The sequence below is a fragment of the Sinocyclocheilus grahami genome, unplaced genomic scaffold, assembly GCF_001515645.1.
Source record: "Sinocyclocheilus grahami isolate Dianchi unplaced genomic scaffold, SAMN03320097.WGS_v1.1 scaffold16.1, whole genome shotgun sequence".
Taxonomy (NCBI): Eukaryota; Metazoa; Chordata; class Actinopteri; order Cypriniformes; family Cyprinidae; genus Sinocyclocheilus; species Sinocyclocheilus grahami.
Window position 1 is genome coordinate 3,161,815 of NW_015505195.1, and position 10,796 is coordinate 3,172,610.

The 10,796-nt window shown below is 37.6% G+C and overlaps 1 protein-coding gene across 3 annotated transcripts in view; it reads left to right on the forward strand.

Moving 5' to 3' along the window:
- Positions 1-10,097, forward strand: part of LOC107548814 (vesicle-trafficking protein SEC22b-B) — a 17,706-nt gene extending 7,609 nt beyond the window's left edge. Inside the window, exons 7-8 of one of the 3 annotated variants that reach the window (XR_001604501.1) lie at positions 5,290-5,490; positions 9,636-10,097. The gene's annotated coding sequence lies outside the window, so the exon portion shown is untranslated. Of the gene's footprint in view, positions 1-5,289; positions 5,685-9,635 lie in introns of those variants that run through there. The other 2 variants (XR_001604502.1, XM_016229643.1) reach the window with 2 other exon arrangements.
- Positions 10,098-10,796: the final 699 nt, after the last annotated feature.

Genomic DNA, 10,796 nt, shown 5'->3' on the forward strand with positions numbered 1-10,796 from the left:
GTAATTTGAACGGGAGCGGGCGGTCTAACAATATCCCTTTCCCGACGTCCATTTAGAACATCATATCTGCGCTTTATTCTTATTGACCACCGGTACAGCTTGTGCTCAGGACTGTTATGCACACCCTGCAAACATGCTTTAAACGTCACGTGTTTTATTTGCGTGGTCTGTGAGCAGAATGTGCATAACGATGCTCAGAGCAGGCTGTACCTGTGGTAAAAATACGGCCCTCAGACAGAACAGGCAGGTTGTCGATGAGTGACAGAGCAGAACAAGGATGGAGCAAAGTGTGGATGTGCTGTCTTTGACGTAGGGATGGGCGTATCGATCCGAAGTATTGATATATCGATACTGACGCGAGTATCGAAAGTATCGATACTCAAACAAAAAATATCGATGCTAAGGTGCATTTTATTTACCAGTGGTTTTGTTTATTTAACAAAAATAATAATAATAATAATGCGTACAATATGCATTGAATTGGACAAATAACCTTTGTTAGCGAGTAATTGTGTAGGATAGAACTATTTTCCTGCTTATCTGAACACTCAAATGTTGCAAGACTCACTCACTTCTGACAGTGCATTCAAACAGGGCTGCGTTTCCCAAAAGTATCATAAGAAAGCATTAATTTTTTTGGGAATGGCAGCCCTGTTTGAATGCACTGTCAGAAGTGAGTGAACGCTCTCTGTGATGGATTGGTTCTGTCTTGCAACATTTGCGTGTGTTCAGATAAGCAGGAAAATAGTTCTATCCTACACAATTACTCGCTTACTCGAGTTATTTCACAATAAACAAATTGAAATTGTTGCCTACATAGTTTGTGCAATTACAATTATTTAAATTGAACATTGAAAGATAATATTGATCATGTAAAGGTTGCATTTTATGCATGCAACAGCCATTCACTGGCAGTCCCTAATGGTAGTACAAAATATTGCACTAAATCAAAAGTAAAAATGTTACAAATACGTTAGAATATTAATGTTGTAATACTGGTAGCACTAACATAAAAATGTGATGATATATGTTACAAAAAAGTAAAAATTTTGAAATACGTTGATGGTTGTATTGTTTTGTATTTGATCTCAGTATTCCTATCAATGTTGTATAAGGTTTTTTATGCATAATAGTAACCCTAGAATGTGATCAAACAGTTTAAAATAGCTGGGCTAAGATATATAACAATTTTTAAGACTGCAGAAATATGTTAATTCAGTATACACATTATCCCACCGGTTACAATTGTGACTGACCATAAAATACAAATTTTCACACACTTTTCCAAAAAAAACAAAAAACATTATTGATTATTTCAAAGGGGTACTAATGACATCATTTGGATATTTTCATGTCTGGGAAAAATTAAACAAAGTTAAGTGGTTTTCATTACCCATTTTACTCTTAGTAATTTAATAAATTTCATAATTTAAAAGTTTAGTGCAATTATTTTAAATAAAAGATGTTTATTTATTTTTCTCTGCGACACTTTTCCTACTGTTAACAGAAAAATGTCAAACGAATTTAGTATTTTGACAAGACGAATAAAAATAGGCTATTTTTGTACAACCTACATTTGTTTTCTTTTTTCTCTCTGAGACACTTTTTCCCTATTGTGTTGTCAATTTTAAACGAATTGTATCCTGACGACGAATAAAAATAAGAAATAAAAAAAAATTCTACTGTTGCATAAAATATTAAATGAATTTTGTGTCTTAAGATAATTCCTATAGATTCAAGTCAAAGTTAATAAATTCAAGACTCTTGACAAGATGAATAAAATAACATACAATTTTGTGCAGACTACACTTTTATTTATCAGCCTATCTCTCTTTCTTTCAGTAGCGGAAATTTAAATGTGAGATTCTGGAAATGAGATCTACATTTAGCGGGAACGGTTGGGTCGGGAAGATAATTATTCTAAGCGGACAGTAGGTGAACAAAGAGTGAATATATAGCGGGAGCGGGTGGTGCGGAATAGAACCTTGCAGGAGCAGGACTAAAAAAACAGTCCCGCGCAGACCTCTAGCTTGTACCTGCTAAAAACATCTGTTTTGGTTCTGATTATCATGTTTATCGTGCTGAAATCATGCTTTTTAAACCATATTAGTTTAAACTTCTGATATACGGTTTTCTGAGTGCACACGTACAGAAAGCGGCTGTCACAGCATGCGAGTACTAAACTAAGTTCTCATTCACACACAAGTTTACATTAAAAACACACAAGTTACAAAAACAGTCGGTTATGTCTGTGAAGGTAAACAGCTGGGAAATAAATCGCATGTTTATTTTAGATCTGTGTGGCAGCAGCAATATACAGTAAATAAATCAATAAATCCACTGCTCTTGTCTCCTCTGAGGCTGGGACTCTAAATAGTGTTCTGTGCTCCTCTGTGCAGCCCAAGACAGAACAGTTAGCATGATTTGCTCAGACTTTTGCCATGGCGTTGGAACTGGTACACCATTATTGCTTGTGAAATCAAAATGATGGCGCAGTGAGTGGAAGCTTACAGATTAAGGGGTGGTAATATTATAATGAGATCCCTTTGCAACGTCACTAGGGGTGCGAAATCAGACACGCTCGTTTTTTCAGACGCTTGCAGAAAAAAGCTTACCAAAACAAAGTTACTGGGTTAATCTTTTTCACGTTTCCTTGGTTGGTAGATGCCCCGGGGACCTGATTATAGCACTTAAAACCTGGAAAAGTCAGATTTTCATGATATGTCACCTTTAAATGTCATAAAGTCTGGGGGACATTTCCTGGCAGACTGGCTTGTTGTGAAAAGCATTACATTTGTTCCATTTAAGCAGGTGAATTCAAATGAAGCCCATTCAAAAGCCTATTTTTGAAATAGCCTCCTTACATCAATCTAAACAATAGTAAATACATTTTATTTATTGACTGAACACTGGCACGCCACAGGGATGTGTTCTCAGTCCATCGTGAATACCATCGTCGAGTTTGCTGATGATACCACCATAAGACTGATAACAGACAATAGTGAGCATTTCACAGAATGGTGCCATCACAATAATCTGGACATAAACATCACTAAAACCAAGGAAATGATTGTGGACTTCAGGAAATCTAAGTTCACTGAGCCCTCTGCATACACAAGAAGGAAGTAGAGAGGTTAGAGAGCTTTAAATTTCTTGGGTCTGCACATCTTGGCTGACCTCACCTGGTCCACATCTCCCACCAGGTGGGGAAGGACCAACAGAGGCTTTACTTTCTTAGGAAGTTGAAACATGCCATTCTCCCTAGAAACCTGGTGACCAACTTATATTGGTCAGCGATAGAGAGCCTCCTAACCTACTTCTGCACAGAAGAGACCAGGAAGGACCTGCAGAGGGGAGTGAGGGCAGCTCCACAAATGCACAGAAAGACATTCACAAATACTCAAGAAGTGATCCACAAATGTACAGGAAGTGACACACAAATGAATGTCAGGCAGAGTTGTGTTTGTGACATAAAAGTAAATTTGGGAATGTTTTTCTATTGGCAAATAACATTTTATATATTTGTGAATTTAATTCATTTTTGTGGAACTCCAACATATTTGTGGATCTCATTCTATTAATTTGTGAATGTTTAATTTTTGTGAATTTTTTAACATTTATTTGTGGATCATAATCTATTTATGTGGAATAAAGAAACAATTCTAACCCCATATGAGAACATCTACAGCACTGCAGTCTCTGGGGAGAAGGAACTCTGCCGTTTGAGCGGTGAGTAGATTCTAACTTAAACACCTCTGATTGGTCATTGCGTTCCAGAAATCAACAGATATGTTTGTGATTGGCTACATTGCTCAACACTGCAAACACGTGTTACAAATGGAAACTCTATGCTTGCGCCTGTTAATCGTTTTTATTTTATATTAGTTGTTCTTGTTGCTTTTCTGCAATAGATGAATAACAATTTATTTGTTTTTAGATATTTTATGTTAAGATATTTCTATTTTGCGGGAGTCCTGCGAATCATTTTATTTCCCCGCATCCCATACATACAGTCTCTACCCGTCCGCACCCGCATTCACCCAATGCCGCACTCTGTTGCAACGGGTCCCGCGGGAGTGCAGGTCTCTAATCTACACCCTTCATATCTCGCGGCTTTCGGACTCCTGTGCTGTTAAAACGTAATAAGACTTTTTAGTTTTATGGATGTCGCAATATAGGATATTACTTTGGTCACTGTCACTATGGTTACTGGTAAGGGATATGGGCTTGACTCCCTTGCACGTTCATACTACAAATGTTCATACTACGCAAACTGCATTGAGGATCCCTGGCGCACCACACGGATACGCTGTTTTCGTTCCAATCAAAGCGTAAATAAACGTAGAAAACTTATCTGTGTGGTGCGGCTGAGTCACGGATAAGTGGGCTGACACAGAACAGCATAGGCAGTTAGCGTTCAGTGGATACTCTCCAAAATGGTGCTATGGTGACGCGGAGGAAACAAATTGTTGAAGAAAGGCGTTATTTTTTTCTTTGCGTACAAAAAGTATTCTCGTTGCTTCATAAAATTCATATTGAACCACTGATGGCAGATGGACTATTTTGACGATGTCTTTCATACTTTTCTGGGCCTTGACAGTGTTATTTACTTGGCAGTCAATGGGGCAGTCACTCACAAGCTTTCCTTTTCCTTTTTTAAATTGTGTTCCGAAGACGAACAAATCTTTACAGGTTTGGAATGACATGGGGGTAAGTGATTAATAACAAAATTTTCATTTTGGGGTGGAGTAACCCTTTAAGTAAGTCTTATTCAGACGTTCTCTTGCCTCCCGAGTCTTTCTGGTAGTATACTACATCAATTTCACATTTACTCAGCCCCAATGACATTCAATCTAAATTTAATCTAAATCAGGTAAATGCTTTTAGAAGATATGAGACTTTTCCTGTTTCCCTTTTTTTCTCATTATTTAATCCCTTGCCATGGCAGCACCATTTCAGATATCCAAAATCAGTTTGCATTGTAGGATCCTGTTGGTCGGAACTAATGACTGTAAATTAGAAAGTTGTCCTGATTGATGATGACAATATATATGAGTTTTGAGTTCGATGACCTGTTGGTAAAACTAACCTCATCAAAAACCCTCAAAAGGGGGTGCTGATCCACTCCCATTTCTTAGCTTTTGCCAATGTGCAATGGTTCTTGGCTTGAAAATATTGAAGATCCCACTAAACCTGCAAAATGTAGTATGTATATTTGTATATATATATGTATATATACTGTATATTTGAGGTTTCTTCTCTTTATTTCTCCATGTTTTTTTTCCCTAGTGTTGGACTCGAAAGCCAGCAACTTGTCCAGCCTGTCCTAGAAATACAGAAGTGACGCTAAGTACCTGAACACTCGCTCCACATATGCTAAGCTAGCTGCGGGTGGAGTCTTCTTCATCATGCTGATCGTGTACATACGCTTCTGGTGGCTGTGAGGTGTGGGATGTATGGAGGAAAGAGGAGCTCTTGAGAAAGTTGCAGGTGAAAAGCAGACGTCCCATGGAAATTAATCTTATATGCTGCAAAACACCATACCATAGAGCAGCAGTGCATCTCAAACCAGTGAATTAATAATTCATCAACAGAAGTATGTTAATTCAAATTTGTAGTTTTAGCACATTGTGGCTAATATGCTCCTCATGTTATTGATGTATAAGGCTTCCTTCCAGCCATAAACAAGATGAGCTTGTTGAGGCAGCTGCATTATTAAAGATTTGGTCCCCCCAATTATCTGCACAAAATTAATAATTGTACTGACCGCCCAGTCAGGCTTCTATATATAAACCAGGTATTCAAGAATTCATCTCATATCTCTAAAAGCCACATGAAATGGAGTGGTTTATTAAGTCTTAGTTTGAATTTGTCTTAAATGTACATTCATGTTCCATTTAGACCTAACAGACATTTTGGAACTTTCGATTATTTTCTTGGTGCAAAAGTTGCCAAACAAACAGCACTTGCACTGCAGCGAGGAGATTTGCGGTCATGTCCAGTTACTCAATCCAGACCAGATCATTGAAACTAGTGTCGGGGGAGAGTGGTGGCATACCACTTTTTTTCAAGAAGCAGAGATTTGGGTCAAATGCAATCCGGTCCAGTCTAGAACTACATATATATTTGTATCTGTGGTCCTGCCTCTTGCATGGTTGCAGATGTGATATCTGGCCTGGGTTCCTACAGCTTTCTCTTTCAGTGCTTGTGTTAGTCTGTATTTTACATACATTGAAGAGCTAAACCCACAGTAACCAACCAGGTGAGCTGAAGAAATACTCATCAGAACAGCATTTCTTCAGCTCACCAAACCTACAGTATTAATAAAATGATTTATACTCTGTTTTTATTTGTTACTGTTTTTACAGTTCACACTGACATTAGTGTTTTGTTTTTTTTTTAATCTTTGGACTGGTAGATGTCTCACTACAAGGTCACTGTCAGTCAAATTCAGTGCACACACTCAGTAATTTTTAGGTCATGTTTGCCACTGTGACTGAATTTTTCCTGACATAAATCATCTACAAGATAAAATAGTTTTTGGTTACCATTGGCGTTGTAAAAAAAAAAAAAAAAAGTTAGGCGTTGCTAATTTATTCCATCTGAAAGTTTCCGGGAGTTAAAGTAATATTATTAATTGTATATAGTATCACATCATGTTGGTCCCCATTGGGTGACTCGCCCCATGTGAAATAAGCCTTTTTTTTCTCTGATTTTTAAATTATATTTACTTATTTATTTATATGCTAGATGTGTAATAGCCGTCTCGCGTTTCGTCGTGTTTTTAAGTTAAATGTTTAAAAACGTTTCTCGAGACTGTAGCTATATTTTCCGTGTTTCGCGTTTTATTCAGAAAGGCGTTTTGTGTGAACGTCTGATCGTCAATCAGTAGCCCCTCACTGCAGAACAAAGATCCAGGGGCTGGGTTGGAGCCACATCTAGGGGGTGGAGATGGTAGGTATAGGGGTGGAGATAGGTGGGTTTAGGGATCAGGGGGTGGAGACGGGTAGGTTTAGGTATATGTAAGGTGGGAGAAAATATAGCTACTGAACACGAATGACTGGATCTCATGTGAGTGTGCATTATTTAAAAATGTTTTAAAGAATACTATTCGCTTTTTTTTATGTGCAAAACGTTTCTGATGAAGAATGAGTTTTTAAGTGCTCCATGTCTGCTGTTTTTCGATGCACAAGCACCAGAGTGCGCCCAACTGCAGTTTAAAAACCCTGAGATACAAAAACGTCTCCAAATCTTCCCTGTTCTCGGCCCGGGCCTCTAATTGTCTTCCGTTATTCTGCAGTTCAGCATGATGGAAACCGAGAAATAGAGCTAGATGCAAGAAAAGGTGCTGCTAACCATTTTTTGCAGAGACAATGAAACGCTGACGTTAGTACCCCGTTATGGCTGCGTGTGTGCAGGAAGTGGGCACAACCGAAAAGAGAAGCTGCCACGGTAGCGTGCATCACCAACCACAATGCTCAGAGTCAGTCAACTCTTCACCCCTTCATTTTTTTTCTTTGCAGAGGGGAAAGTGGGAGTTTGATGAGGCTGACCTGCTGATAAACACTGCCAGGCCTTAAACTATGCTGGATTTTTTTTCTTTGAAGAAGCGAATGAAAAGATAAGAAGTGTGCGCATTAGATTCGTGTATGCATTTTTCGCAGCAGATGTCCTTAGAATTCGCAGAACATATGCATGTTTAGCAGTGTTCTTCATGCAAACTCTCGATTTTTATCACAGGCATCAGATGATGGATCTTATTTGTAGTTCATGACCCTGCTGTCACCATCAGTGTTATCTATGTCCTCCCACACACTTTGTTTCACAGAAAAGATCACTTTATTTCAATAGTCAAAATCATTTATACCTAGACATACTCAAGAAAAAGAGTTGATTGAATAAAAAAGTAATAAACCTGGTTAAATCATTTGCCCTTTGAGATAAAATGCTCTACGAAACCGTGACCTGAGAAAAAGGTGTATCTGTTTTTCTATCTCACATTCACCTTCGCAGAAGACCCTTATCTGACACTGCGGGAAGCTGTGTGAGAGGGGAAGTGTTTGCATACTGTTGGTCATCTGCGCTGCTTGCACTAGTGTTATATACAGACAGGGCAGAATAAGAGCCAAGCACTCATTTACAAAGTGGGGTTCAGACGAGTGCAGATTCAGAACTAATAATTGTTATAAGGCTGGAGGAGGGCGAGGGAACATTTTGCCACTCCTTCTATCTCTTGCTCTCTTTTCTATCTTCTTCCAGTCTCTCTCTTTTCTGTTGCCATGGTGGCAGGGGTGCGTGACAGTCATGTGAAAATGCAGCAGACTGGATTAAAATACTTGGTGTGATCAGGGGTCGGGGATACTGCACATGTACTACACCATAAACTGATTATGCGCACATACACACAAACACTGTCACCGAACGGATTGCAGGGAAAGTTAATGAGAATGTTTGAACAATGTTTGACTCTTATTGGAATTGTTTTGGAGAAAACTGGCAACTGAAAATTTTATAGTACAAAAAGGAGGAGCCTAACACTGAGAGAAGAAAAATATAATAGATGTTTCTGTATTTACTTTAGCCGCTTAGTGTTATTATGAGGAATATGTCAAATTGCGCGCACAGAATTTATTTAATAGACTGCCCCTTAGAAAAATGTACCATGGTAACTGCACTTTTTGCCAAAATACCATAGCTACTACTAGTTATTTTTACTACTGTAAAATAATAATATTATGTATTTCTAATACATTAGGATATTATACACACATGCACTACCGTTTAAAGGTTTAGGGTCAATGTTTTTTGGTAACACTTTACCGTAAGGTTTCATTTGGTAATGTTTATCTACATTAGTTAACATGAAATAACTAAGAACAATGCTTCTTTAGCATTTATTCATCTTAGCTAATGTTAATCACAGCATTTACTAATACATTTTTAAGATCAAAAGTTGTTAACTAAAATGAACAAGCATTATTTATCAACTAACATTGACATTAAAGGTTGATGCCATAAAACATGTTGTTCGTTGTACATTTATGTTAGTTAATGCATTAAATAATGTTAACAAATGTGACCCTATATTGTAAAGTGTCACTCTTTTTTTTTTTTTTTTTTTTTTTGCATTTTTAAAGAAGTCTCTTTACTCACCACTTTGATCAAAAATACAAAACATTTTTTATCTTATACATTTTTATTATAACTTAAACCATTTCAATTAAAAGGCAATGTTTTTCTTCTGAAAATCTGAAAATGTTGTTTTGTTGGAGTTATTTTTGCAGGTAATGACAGCAGCATGTAAAACTAAGTTACCATTGTGTAACTATAATATTTGAAGTTTTGTTTGGCCCAATTTATTTTTTTGAATTTATAAAGGTTGATAGATTACACCTCATTATTCACATGAGAATTGTTTGTCAAGCCATTCTCAATTGTCATAATGACACTTTAACCATCATAAATCATACAGCATCAGTACAGTGCCATTCTCACACTCAGTGGCTTGTTTTGTAACCATGTTGTAGTTCTAGTTGCTATATTTATCACAAAACGCCATGAATCTCAACATCAAGCTTCATTTTTCTCTTGCTCACTGTTCAAATTGACACTCTGATTTCACCTTTCTCCATCAGCTCTCCTGCTGTCCTCTTTCTCCTCCTGTTTCTCCTCTCTCACGCTCCCTAGATTCGCATCACAGAGCCTGAGCAGCTGTACTCCAGTCTACAGGGGTCGTAAAAACCAGGGACGAAAGAGGAAGTTTTGAGGGAGCTCGTGAGTTATTACCCCCCAACGTACACACGGGGGCCTGGGAACTGCCCTCCTCCCTCACCCGGCCTGAAACGACTGACGGCTGAAGCTTGATGCCCCTCCACCCTGTGTGTACACAATCTCCATTACATACACTAAAAGGAGTGACTCCCGTACTGAGGTCACACTAAACCTCATATGTGTAGCTCATCAGCCATATGGGAGCGTATAGTTATGTGTCACTGTAATTGTGTTAGATCTGTAAGGATACTTCGTCTTGCTGCTTAACTAGGTTTTGGAAAAGGTTTCAGATTCAGTCGACATCATTTGTGGCATAATGTTGATTACCCCAGAAAAAAAATTAATTCCTAATTTTGTACAAATATTTCTTTGAAGGTTTGAAAGCTGTGAAGCTTGTATTTTGATGTATTTGACGAGAAATCTCTCTCTAAAGTTCAAACCATGTCATTCAAACATTACAGAGATTGTGATATTGGCTAGTGCAAAATATGTTGGCATAAACAAGATTAATTATTAACTCTCCTGTTAATATATGATGTTCAAATTTAATCTGTATTTTTTAGTCTAATTTATTATTTATTGTATTTTTTACATTTTATTTATATATTGCTAAACTATATATTTTTTCTGAAACTATCCTGCAAAAAAAAAAAAACTTGAACTCATCTTAGCTGGTTTAACCTGAACTTCCAAGCTGACCAAGCTAGTATTTGGCTGGGAATTGGTTAAAAAGTACCCAAACCCCTCCGGCTGACAGTTCAGGAAACTTTTCTGTTTGCAATTCTGTTTGGATCCTCAAGAGACGTTCTTTCAAAATTGTGTTACGTATTTTTGTATTACACTGTTTATGCCCTTTGACGGTTCCTTATTGTAACTGCAACAGGTACAGGAAACTATATCACAGATGCTGGGGATAACTTATATTGATAAATTATATTGAACCTGGAATTTTCCTAATGATTGCCACTCCAATACGGCTTCAAATATGGTCTGTTTTGTTCAAACCGCTAGCTGGGTTTACCTGC